The sequence below is a fragment of the Nannospalax galili genome, unplaced genomic scaffold (genome assembly GCF_000622305.1).
Source record: "Nannospalax galili isolate Female #2095 unplaced genomic scaffold, S.galili_v1.0 scaffold2895, whole genome shotgun sequence".
In the NCBI taxonomy this organism is placed as follows: Eukaryota; Metazoa; Chordata; class Mammalia; order Rodentia; family Spalacidae; genus Nannospalax; species Nannospalax galili.
The window spans coordinates 384,906-398,749 of NW_008336404.1; positions in this window are offsets into that span (position 1 = coordinate 384,906).

Consider the following 13,844-nt stretch of genomic DNA (forward strand, 5'->3'; position numbering starts at 1 on the left):
GGATGGATGATGATGGATGCATGGATTTATGGATGGGTACATGCATGGACAGATGGAGGATGGATGGATGGTTGGATGGATGGATGGATGGATAGATGGTTGATGGATGGATGCATGGATAGGTACATGGAAGATATATGGATAGATGGATAGATGGATAGATGGATGGATGGATAATTGAATGAATAGAGGAGGAAATGGTAAGAGCAGGAATAAATAAATAAATAAATACAGTGACTAAATGATAATACACATTACTGGAGGGATGGTATCTGAGTAAACTAGGCTAGTGATTTGTACCAGACATATATTCCCATGTTCCTAGTCTTATAAGAGGGGAGACTGAAGCACAGAGAGGTTAGGAACTTATTCAAGGTCACACAGCTGCTATGAGGCAGACCTGGGACTACACCAGGCCGTCTGGCTGTACAGCCCATGCTGCCAACTCTACCGGAGCTGATGCCATGAATCAGGCTCCCAGAAAACTGGACCTCCCCACTAAACCCTGCTTCATCTGATATTTTAAACCCCTGACAAAACCCAGCTCCTACAGTCTGGATTTCGTCAGGGAATCTTTCCATCTTGTCCCATGGATGGTTTCCAGTGGTGATTTTCTCCCTCAGTTTCCAGCCTTTAAAGGCCTGGAAGGCGCAGAAAAAACTGGAGGGGTTTCAGAGGGCAGGGCAGCAAGGCAGTGGAAAAATCTGAGGGCAGGAGACGTCCCAGCCCGCACGTGTGTGCCACAAGTTGTGGTGCTGAAAGCCAGTGTTTGGTCTGGGAGATGGTTTCTCAGTCTCATGGCCACACTGCTTGCTCTCTACAATCCACTCTTCATTGTAGAGGAAGAAAGGAAGGAAGTGGGCCCAGGAGAATGGGGTGAATAATCACATGCAGATAGATTAAGGCACAGCACCAGCAGCCAAATGTGCCCAACAGTAAAAATAGTTTGTCCCTTAGGTAAGGAACTCTTTATCCTTGGAAGTATTCAGGTCATTACAGGACAATGAAGACAGGAGGCCCGTGTTATAGACAGTATTTTCTGTGTCGATATCCTGACTCTGAGAATTCTAGTTCAGTTCTGGAGTTCCTCAGAATGAGTCTGTGTTGTTCCAAATCTTTGATGCCAAGAGATTTTGTAAAGATCCCAAGAATTCATACCGAGATCCCAAAATGCCATGTGGAGATCCCAAGATTCCACACAGAGCTCCTGAGATCCCATATTGAGATCCCAAGATACCAGAGGACTCCCCCCTCAAAATCCTACACAGAGATCCTGAGATTCCACACGAAGATTCTGTGGGCTGACAGCCCTGGAAAGCATCTGTGAGATTGTGATTATAGGATGCAGCAGATAGGATGCTCACACCCTGCCAATCAAACCTCCAGAAAAGCATCTTTAAGTGCAGAAAAGATGTTCAATTCCAGGATTCTGTACATCTCAGAGCTAGGAATGGGACTGACAGGAGAGAGGTGACAATGTGTATACCAATCAGTCTCTGGAAGGTTAACTAACCAGTTATCTCCAAAGACCTTTCAGTGCTGCAAGCAGAGACCCCGGGAAGTCCCCACCCCACTCTCCCTCTCTCCTTGCCTGACTCAGTCTGCAACCACCTAGAACCTCTGGGTTCAGGGAAACCTCCCAGAAGCCCCCATTCCCCCTTGTGCCTGAACTACATTCCAGCAAAGGACCTGATTAAGAGACCGTGACAGAAGTCTACAACCTGCTTTGAGGTGCTCCCTCAGGCTAGAAAGACAGAATTGGGTATCTAGCCTTAGTCTTGGGACCCAGGCTGGTCAGGTAGGACCACACCCCACATCCTGACTGCTGCTGGATCTTAGCCACTGTCACCTGTGCAAGTAGCTAGGATCATCCCAGGGACTCCTGCACCTGCCTCATGGGGCTAGTGGATTGGATCAAAGCCCTTTAGAAGGACCACCGAGAAGTGACCCCGAGGGAACATTTCAGTTGATCCCTTTAGAACACACTTGGGGCACAGGGACACTGTGTTCAGAGGGCAAGTGAGATTTTTCTGGTGTGTCTCCCTCAGAATATACAGCACAGGGAACAAGAAACAACAGCCCACTGTCACCCTCCTCTGTCTTCCTCCTGGCCACCTTCTCTGCCAAGGCACCTCCACCCTCCCACCCCACCCCCACTTTCTAACTCACTGCACTCTCAGGCTCCAAGCAGGGCTCTCTTAACATTCAGTTCTAGCTTCTCTAGTAATTTCATTCCTAGAAGGGGTTCACAGAACAGGCAGAGAGGACAAGAACACTGGGAACCCAGTGACCCTGGGTTCTAAGGAACATACTAGCAACGTCTCCCCAACCCATCTAAGCAGCTCCTGAGTGGGGCTGGAGGCCTGGGTCACATACTGTGGAAGGAATCAAGCCCTGAGCCCTCAGACGTGGCCATGGAAGAAGAGTGAACCACTGTCTCCCCACCTCAAAATCCTCCAAGAAATGCCCCTACTGTTCTGCCCTTACTTGTCCCTGGCTTGGACCCCAGTGAGCTACAGCAGAGTTCTGACCTCACCACAAGTGAGGGGTTGGTTCAGACAGTTCCAGCTTTCCTGGTGCTTAATGTCCAGCAGGTAGAGAGAGCACAGGTTCCACCTCCAACCTCCACCTGTGTGATACTAGTGCCACCTTTGGGGCCTCAGCTCTCTGGTTCACTGCTTAAAAGCTCTGGCCAATCAGGGACCTCCTATTTCCTAGGCCACTTAAAAGAAAGGCAGAAGAGCCTGAAAATAACCAGAAGCACTTCTGGGGATATGAATTCACTATGGCATGGGATTACACCCTCAGAAACCATGTAGGGGCTGGGGTTGACAACAGCATGACTTACTGCTGGAGGATCAAGGAGGGACCTCCTGAACCTAAGCCACAGGCAGACCCTCCAGGCCATAGCATAGGCAGCCCTGCCAATGACCAGAGAGGGAGGACTCAACCCAGTGCTGCTCAGGGTGGGCCCAGAGCCAGCTAGTTCACAGCCACCAAGAGCTCAGCTGGGGACAAGAGAAAGGTCACCGTGGTGCCAGATACCAGTCTAGCAAACACATGTACACCCACATCGCCAACCAAGCAGCCCTGCCAATGACCAGAGAGGGAGGACTCAACCCAGTGCTGCTCAGGGGAAAGAGGACCAGAGCATCCAGGCCAGGCCAGCCACATAATTCTCAAAGTCACTGCCTCCTACAGGATAGGCACAGGGGCCCCTTACATACCCACAGCCATAGCAGGACCAGTCTTTAACTCAGGGAACAGACAACAACTCGAAGCCTCCATGTGGGCTGTCCATTCAGCCAGACCCATCTGGGGACAGATCAGAGCACTGTGGCCTCATTATTCTCCAGGCTGTTTCCCATGGCCCCTCCCTGGGATGCTGTGGTTGCTATAGTAATCACAAAGCTGGAGGTAACAGAGGCAACTGCTGGTTGCAGACAAGGGGACATCTCAACCCCCAGAATCTGTGGGGGCTCTAGGGGACTTGGAGACACTTGGGGGCTTGAGGGATATGTGCCCTAGGAGAGCAGGGGTCCTGAGAGGCTGCACTTTGAGCCCTACTTCTTCCTGGGCCCTATGGCATGAGGGGAACCCTTTTGTTGTCCCACTAAACCTCACCACATGAATGGTCTCATTTTTCAGATGAGAAAACTCAAGTATCTGAGGTATGCAGTATGTCCATCACAGGAAGTCCAGTGGCAGGGCCAGTGTTCCACCCAGGCCTGCCCAACTCATGATGGTCTTTGGGCCTCAGTCAGCACAGACAGGAAATGACCAATAAGTATGGACTCTGGTAGAGTGCTAGGGAGGGGCCAAGACTGAGAGCGGGTAAACAGAGGCTCAACCTGTGATGCTGCCCTCCTGAGGTGTGTAGCCTTGGGCATCTCAGCCTCCACTACCTCATCTTCCCCCAAGGTGATGTGAGGGGTCAAATGATCCTATGTGCTTGGTGCACCGTTAGTCAGGTGAGGCTGGAGCCCAGGCTGGCCTTACTCAGAATCTCCTGGCTTGTGGCTTCTTTGTGCATCCTTCCTTCTTTTCTTCCTTCCCTCCCTCCATCCATCCATGCCCTCCTTTCTCCCTTCATCCCTCCCTCATATTCCTCCATCCATCCATCTCTTTATCCCTCCATCCTTCCATCCATCCCCAATCTCTCCCTCCACCACCTCTTCCATTTCTCTTTTCATTCCCCCTCCAACCCTCTAGCCCTCCCTCCTTTCATGCCTCCCTATCCCTCCCATTCTTCCCTCTATCCAGAAAGGGGCCTGGCACATGCTAAATGGCAATGCAGACTTCTGACTTATCTGAGAACGAGTGTGACTGGACAGTTACAGACACTCTGCCTGTCCCGAGGTCCCTCCCCATCCATCCTTCAAAGGAGGTGACCTGCTTTTCTAATACACAGAGAGAATCCAAGACTCAGGTCAGACCAACTACCCCAAACACACAACTCCTGCTTCCTCCTCTGCTGTCTGGAGCCCAGTAGCCTCTCCAGACCGAGCTTAACCTCTGCACCACACCCAGTCTGTGTGCTGCTCCCTCTCACCCTCTCTGGTCCAGACCCTGCTCCCTGTTCTCCCCCAGGGCCCATCACTCCCTGAGGCTTCAGTCAACCACATTTTGCTGTGACCTTTAACCTCTGCATGCAGCAGCTCAGGCCCAGCCTCCACAACCTCCATACACAGATGCCTCAAGTTCACAGCCACAGTCACATCCAGTATCCCCTCAAACATGCTTACCTACACAGGGACCCTTATAAGGCACCCCCAGGTCATCACTCAAGTCCAAATCCTGGAAGCCCTCCAGACTCTCCTGTCCACCACTGGGCTCACTCCTCTCTGCACCAAGATTAAATCCAAGTCCCCAGGAACCACCAAACCTACCCCTTACTCCAAGTCTACACCCACGTGGTGACCAAGGGACCTTTGGGCACAAATCTACTCCTGTCACTCCCCAGCTCACACTCTGCACAGCAACCTCCACATTCAGAGGCAATCTTTCAATTCTACACCACCCACAGCACACACCAGCCCTAGGGCCCAAGGGTCTGATCTTCCAGCCCCTCTACCACCCAGTGCCTCCCCAGTGGAGGCTGGACAGTCTTCTTCCTCCTTCCCACCTCTTTACTCACGAACCTCTCCTGGTCTTGCAGGCACCAGTCCAGGAGTCTCTTCTCCCAGGCAGGTTTCACTATTCACAGCAGCTTGTGTTCCCCATCCACAGCTTAACACACTTCATATGACATGTGCTCAACCCCAGTTTCTCTGGTCTACCAAAGCACCATGAAGCCATTAAATGTAGGTGTCATGTTCAGCACTGCCAATGTGGCCATGTCTGACACTCAGCCAGGAGATAGACAGAGGGGATGGATGGATGGATGGATGGATGGATGGATGGATGGATGGATGGAGATATATGATGGATGGAGATATATGATGGATTAATAAATGGATGAGTGAATGGATGGGCAATAAGTAGATGATGGATAAAGAGTCGATAGATTGTGGGTGGGTGGATAGATAGATGATGGATGGGTATGTGGATAAATGAATGGATGGAGAGATGTAATGATGGGTGATTGGATAGATAAATGGAGGGATAGTAGGTAGATGATGGATGGTGGATGAATGGCTATATGGGAGAGTGATGGGTTATGGATAGATAATGGATGGATGGATGGATGGATGGATGGATGGATGGATGGGTGTGGATGGATGATAGATGAGTACATGGATGAATGGTGGGTGGGTGGATGGATGGATGGATAGATGGATGGTAGGTGGATGATGAATGAGTACACTGATGGATGGATGGTAAGTGTATGTATAATGAATGAATACATGGATGGATAGATGAATGGACAGTGGGTGGATGGATGATGAGAAGATGGATATGACAAAAGCTACACATGTAGCACTCAGAGCTGGTTTGGAGACTCAGAGATTTCATGCTATCCATTCCCACCCACCAGTAGATCTCCGCAAGAAAATGAAATTCTCCCACAATACAAAGACCATCTGCATTCCAGACCTACCTGTCCTGGTTGCCTCTTGCAGCCACATCCCTATGCAGTGAGTCTTGTGGCCTTAGTCATAGCAGTTCCAGGAAGCAGTGTCACCACCCAATGGATGGTAAGTCCAGCCACTCAGAGTACGAGGTGTTAGGAGGCCCCCAGTGGGGACTTCTCTCAGGAGGCTCTGCTGAGGATGGATGATGAGCTCCACCACATCCCTCTCAAAAGGAAACCACAGGTCACCAGACCAGAGTGGACCTCCAAGATGATGGTGACACTAAAGTCAATAAGTTACTGCTGCGTTAGGGTGCAAGACCCACCCAAGTCCCTCAGTCACAAACTGAGCCAGACTGGATCCAGGACACCCATCTTGGTGGCCTACAGGTGTCTCCAATGTCCCCTCCCAGCCTTCCCACCCTGCCTCAACCCTGTACCCACACAGCATCTCTCCCTGTTTCTGTCAAACAAACAGGAAGTGGGCTGGTTTTTCTATTTGCCTCACCTTGAACAGTAATGCCCATGAAATAAAGGCTCAATGTGCTAATTGCTTGTGGGAGTTTTCCTCTGTTGCCCATTAAAATAAATACATGACTGGTAAAATATAAAATATAAAATCTCTGTCTGTGCCTGACCCAAAGCCTTCTCTCCTATTTCCAGTGAGCAGTCAGCTCCCTGGGAGGCTCTGGAAGGGGAAGGAGGAACTGTGGGGAGGGAGGAGGAAGCTGGAGGGGAGGAGTAAGAGAGTCTGAGAGGAAGAAAAGGAAGGAGAAGGGAAAAGAGGAGGGGAGAAACAGGGAGCAGGGCACATGGAAGGTGGACAAGCTTGGCCTTTCCTGCCCAGCCCCAGGCCGCCAGGTTCCTCTTTCTCCTGGGAAGGCTTGGGTCAGCTGAGCATAGGCCACATGTATTAAGGCCTGGTGGGGACTAAGGCTGGGAGGATTGCAGTGGACCCTGAGAATGGGAAGCAAAGACCTCAGTACAGAAGTTCCTAGGGACAGAATCCCATTTTGTATCACCCTCAGGACAAAGGCGCCTGCTACCCCCAAAATTTTGCCAGGAATGAAGACAAGAAACCACCCGGGGCATCTGATACTGTAGAGAGGAAGTCCTTCCACAGGTGCTCACTTGCCCCCATCTGCAGCAGACCTGTGGGAGGAAGGCAGAGCAGAGAAGCCAGGGCCAGGAGTTAGCTGTGGGTAACTATGGCCTGTTCTGGACATGGCCAACCTGGCACAGGCCCAGAGGCAGAGACAAGAAGAGCCGGACCCAACCTGGAGCCCCAAGAGCTCTAGGCAACAGAAGGCTCATGGTGCAGACAGAAGGCACAGGCTGTGGATTTGAATCCCAGCACCTCTCCTTTGTTCCGTTGCCTCCTGAGACCCTGCTGTAAGACAGGGACATCCCACTCAGAGGAGCTCTGAGGAATGAAGCTAGTGTTTCCCAGAGCAATGCTCAACCAGTGGAAATCTCCAACAGCTATTCACCAGTTTATAGTCACTAATTACTATTTGTGGAAATGCAATGTAAACATGCTATTCTGTAATACTATATATGTGTTTCTGTTTTATATTTGCCTATGTATTTCTATTATATTTATATTGTAGATGGTTTTATATGTGGCTACATAACATACTGTATTATATAGCATGTGTTATAATCTACTATAAATTTCTATTTATAAACTGCATTCTATTACTACCACTGAAGGACCAGGAAACAGTGTGGGCAGCTTCCTCCGACCCTCATTCATACCAGGACAGCATTGACTCACACCAGGGCTTGAGACTGCAATTGGTGGTCCTGCATGGCACAGACTGTGGGGTCCCTCAGACACCTCTGTTGGGGTGTCTCTGACCCCATAAACACACCAGACCGCAGGAAGTTTGGCTCAGAATGAGGGTGTCCTGGGAACTCAGCCATTGGCCTGTGGGAACTAGAGAAGGCATCTCTTGGGGTGCTGCTTCTTGAGTCCAACTTCTCCCCAGGAGTCATGGCTGAGCTGCCAATCTTAGAGAGCCCCCAAAGAGACCCAGGGACCCAGAGACATATCTGGCCCAGGTCCCTGGGGCCTCTGAGAGCCAGGGAGAGACAGGAGGCACAGAGAGCTGACTGCCTCTGGGGAGACCCACATTCATGGTCGCTTGAGAAAGGGCATTAACCCCTCAGGAACCATTGGAGGATTGCAGGGATTAGATGCTGTGCTACAGGTAGAGAGAGGGTCAGGAGCCAGCTCAGCTCACAGTGACCAGGCTGAAGGCTCCTGCTCCTGCTGGGCGACCACCCCATTTCTGGGCTGATGGTGCCACCTGGTGGCTAGGCTTCTCTATAGCAGCCCCAGGGCCTGCGATTCCCAGCACTTTGAAGATCACAAAATCATCTCTGTGTGCTGTTTGCCTTAAACACACAGTAGATGATGTTTTAACTAATTCCATAATTCCAAGGTCCAAGGCAGCCCTTGAGATGGCCTTTCCCAGTGCTCTGGTTCATGTCACAGAGGAGAACACAGACTCTGAAATCACAGGTGGGTGGAGGGTATCCCCTCTGGAATCCAGGTCTGGCTCTGATAAGCAGGATTCAGCCATGCTGTGAGCCCGCTCCCATCTCTGAACCTCACCATCCAAAGCACAGGGCAGTAGCCACAGTGACTCCCACCTCAACACACCACCTTTCCACACCATCCCAATCCACACCCATCCACACACCCCACACCCCACCTCAGTGCCTATAAACTGGTGATATGCAAATCTTAGTCCTGATGATTACGAAGGAATAGCCTCGGTCTGACAGCATGCCTCCCGTACTCCCAGGCACAAGCCCAGACCTGCCTGCTCCACCTTATCCTCTGTCTCAACTTCCCCTTTGCTTCTGACTCCCCCTGAGCAGGAAAATCTCTGCAACCCAGAACTCAGAGTGGGTGCTTAGTCATAGTCGATGAAGAAAGTGATAGATAATTGCAATTTTTGGTCCTATCGTGACACCATTCAAGTGCCCAGACTTGATAGAGACTTTTTTCAAAAAACAAGAGCTCATGTGGCTCAGGCTGGCCTTGAGCTTACTATTTAACTTAGAATGGTCTTCAACATCTGATCCTCCTGTTTCCACCTCTGAAGTGCCAACACACCCTGTTTATGCAGTGCTAGGGACTGAGCCCAGGGCTTTGAGATCCCAAGATTCCACAGGAAGAGTCTGTGGGCTGACATCCCTGGAAGGCATCTGTGAGCTTGTGATTCTAGGATGCAGTAGATAGATAAGATGCTCACACCCTGCCACTCAAACCTTCTAGAAAAGCATCTTTGAGCCCAGAAAAGATGTTGGATTCCAGGATTCTACGCATCTCAGTGTTAGGAATGAGGCTGAGTGGGAGAATACTTCCGCTGTCCAAGGGAGGTAACAGTGGGTAGCCCAAGCGCTCTCTATGTTCAAATCAACAGTTTTTTAGGTTTTCTGTTTGTCTGTCTGTTTGTCTGTTTGATGGTTTGTTTTGAGACAGGGTCTCACTGTGTAGTCCAGGTTGGCCTGGAACTCATTATGTAGACCAGGCTGGCCTCCATCTCACAGAGATCTGCCTGCCTCTGCTTCCCAGGACCTGGGATTAAAGGCATGTGCCACCATGCCTAGCAGATCAATTTTTTTTTAATTTTCTATGCATGCGGAAATTTTTTTCCTCTTCTTCCTTCTCCTCCACCCCCTTTCTTTTTTCTCCTTTCTTTCTATCTTTCTCTCCTCTTCCTCCTCCTCCTTCTTCTTTAGACAGAGTCTCATGTAGCCCAGGCTGGCCTTAAAATTGTTATGTAGCCAAGGATGACCTTGAATTCCAAATTCTCCTGCCTCATCTCCCAAGTGCTGGGATCACTTTTGAGTGTCGCCATACCTGCTGAGTTTTATTAAATGCTGGAGATGAACCCAGAGTTTTGTGTGTAGCTAGGCAAGCACTCTACCAACTGAGCTCCATCCCTAGCCCAAAGCTCCTATCTTCTTTTCTGTTAATTATACAAAACGGATTTGGTACTGGGACTCTCCAGCCACCCCCTATTTCAAAAACTGTTGCTCCAGGAGAAAACCATGTAACTAAAAGAGGAAGGACGCAAAGCAATCCTCCTCAAGGCCCTGCCATCTTCCCTCCCTGGCAAATCCTACAATGAACCGCATTTGTGAAAAACAGTCCTTGCTCACATGCTGCAGGGCCAGCATATCCCACTGTAGCCAAAGTCCAAGGAAAGAAAGGCTTCAAAAAATCCCAATTAGTTTAGTCCTGTGTATCTACATGAAATTCAGAAAAACAAAATCAGAGGTAAGTTGCTGTCTGCAGATAGACCCTGGCTGTCTGGAAGTCACTTGGGTTCCTATTTTCAAGATAACATTCATTTATAACCTTGGGTTACTCTAACCTGCAGTGAGGAGAGACTGAGTAATCATCTTGAAAGGGTGGATGTTTTGGGGGCCTGCAACAGACATGGGGAGAATAGAGATGAGTTAGGGCAGGAGTTTAGAGCACAAAGACTCCCAAGAAGTTGTTCAGAACCTGAGGTGAGGACAGGTTCTGAAAAAGCCACCTAGCACAGGGTCGCTGGCACCACCCAGCAGGGACTTCTGTAGCATGTCACCTCCAGCTCCCTAGCCCTGGCATATGGTGAAGCCCCTCCTCTTTGGGGACACACTGCTCAGCCTCCTCAATTCTCCCGTTGGGTGCTGCTGACCCCACTTCGTCTACTCGAGGCCTGGGCAGAGCCCCAGGCTGACTGACCGGTCAGAACCTTGAGTCCCTGGCCACCAACACTGTTTCAGCAGAGAGCTCAGCCACAGCCAGTGAAGCTGTAGTCTGCAAACTTGGAGCTTGAAGGGTGTGAGCACAGAGCTGTGGGCATCTCTGGGAGAGGGCTGCCAGTGCAGAGGTGGGCAGGCGGGGCAGAGATCAGATCCAGGAACAGAGAGAGATGGGGGCCAGATGACATTGCTGAGCATAGGGCCTTCCAGCCACGGGAGTCCTTGGCTTCTTTCTTGGCTAAAGTTTCTGTCATTTGTAGTCCAGGCCTTAGGCATCCATTCTGATCCCTGGTACCTGAGAGGCTGACAGTCTGCCTCCCTCAGTTGCATCCCGCATGCTCCTGAGGCAGTTCCTCCTCCTGGGGCAGGAACGCTAGAGACAGGATGCATTCCTTTCCCAGCACAGGCACATACATACACACACATACACTGTACACATACGCACACAAACATACACAGCACACACACATACACACACAAACATACACTGCACACATACATACACACACAAACATACACAGCACACATACATATACACACAAACATACACTGCACACACATACACAAACATATACTACACACACTACACCACACATACACATACATGCATACACAGAAACATATGCAAACACATATACCACATACACATACCCTATACACATATACATAGTACACACACAAACATACATATACACATACTACACACACACATACAGACATACACACATACATACACACACTGCACACTCACACATACACAGACTAAACACACTTCTCATACACACATACATATGTATATACTTACACACATGTACAATACACACCATACACATGCATACACACTACACATACACACATACAAATGCACTTACATATATCCACACACATACACATACATATATACATACACACTACACACACCACATATATGCACACATATACATCTATACATAAACACATGCACAGGCACATACACATATGCATACATGCATACATATACACATACACGGAGACACATAAACACATGTGTGTACACATACACACTAATACACATGCATGCCCACACATACACGCACACACATACACACACTCCATTTTCCCTTCTCCTGTAGAGTCCCAGGTCCCTAGCCAGGCCTGAATGATTGGAGCAGCCTCGGCCTCAGCCACCAAGGAAAACCCCTGTGCTGCTCCTCGCCTGCCTGTTGCTCTGTGTCCCCTCCTAGCACAGACCTGGTCTGCGTCTTCCCAATGCAGAGCCAGCTTGGTGGGGGCCTTCACTACCCGCCAACACTCTGATCTCTCTGCCCTCAGGCATGGAAGGTCTGGCTCCCCAAAAGACTGCCTGGCTGGACTGTGAGCCTGCTGGTTCTGGCATGAGGATGGGGGAGAGTGTGGCATGAGGATGGGGGAGAGTGTGGCATGAGGATGGGGGAGCGTGTGGCATGAGGATGGGGGAGAGTGGCCCCTAGGACTGCTGAGCATACCCTGTGTGCTGAGGATTGATGTCCAGGGCTGGGGAGATCCAGGACATGAGTTGGTCCCTGGTAAACCCAGGACTCCCGACGCCTGAACGAGTCCCACCAGCCACAGGATGGGAAATAAACACTGCCTTCTAAGTCCTAGGAAGGCTTATAGACCACCATGAGTGAGTAGTTTCCCTGCCCTCCCTGCAGGCAATGGTTCCAACACAGCCCAAGGGTCTCAATGTCTCCTGTTAACAGCCCTGCCTCAGATCCAGCAGGGCCAGCCTCATAGTCACTACCCTTCCCTGGAGATGTGACATGGATATTGGGTCCCTGCTACCTCCCACCCACCTGGTGTTTGAGGGAGGCACACCAAGTTGTACCTGTACAGGGAGGATCAGGTAACATTGTCCCTTCACCTAAAAGTCTTCAAGGACTTCCTACTATACTCTAGATTAAGCTCAAAGTCCAAGGCCAGTTTATAACCCTTGCACAATCTCTCAAGTCTCTTCTCAGGACACATGGAGCTGTGTTCCAGCCTCCCACAGCTCCAGGCCCCCATTACCAGCCCCAAGGGCTCTCACACACCTCTTCCTACCCCTCAGCATGCTCTTTCTGCCTTCCCTGTCCTTCTATGCCCATACTAAGGCTGGTCTCTTCCAGGACACCTCCCTAGCCCCAGGCTTCAACAGACACCGGGACCACTGACCACAGCCTACTCCCACAGTCTACAATCCAGGCTAGATTCTCTAGGCCGTTCTTTCTGATGTCTGTCCTCCCCTGCACAGTAAGCAAAAGATACCTGAGGCCACAAGGCATTTTCCATTTTATCCCCAGCGCCTGGTGTGTACTCAGCCTTCAGTGTGACTTAATAAATATGGAATGAATGCATGCGTGCATGAATGAGCCATCCAATAAAGAAATATATGGTGGAGTCTCATTGCTCAGCTCTCTCCCCACAAAACCCTGTACCCTCGCTGACTTCCACCCGTCCTCCCATGTACCTCACAGCCTGCATCCTCAAAGGGCCTTACCTGACCTCTGAGGCTCTCCTACCCTCTCCCTGTAAGTTCACCTGTGGCATCGCCTCCAGGAATTCCAACAGATCTTGTCCCTACTCACCCAGCCCTGGGCTCCCTGGAAGCCCTGCCCCTTGGTATCATATAAAAGGACCCATTGCCCCAGTCAAGAATGCCAAAGCCTAGGGTGAAGGAGTCTGTCTGAGTCAGGAGCCTAGAGGGGGATTCACACCTAGGGCTCCTAACCGCTCCACCCTCCATTCCCATGGGGTATTTCCTAGAAACCCGAAAGGACCCATTGCCCCAGTCAAGAATGCCAAAGCCTAGGGTGAAGGAGGGTGGGCTCCTAACCGCTCCACCCTCCATTCCCATGGGGTATTTCCTAGAAACCCAAAGCCTGACAGCCACTCGACATTTGTCTATTTAATTGTTTCAGTTTGGGGGTCCCTGAGAAGGGCCTGGATCCTCTCTCCATGCCACTGAAAGGAACTGGGATCCATAATGTGTCCAGACTCTGACAGCACTGGTAAAGTGAAGCTGCACTGTTAACTCACAAACTTTTGCCCTTTCTGTTCTCTG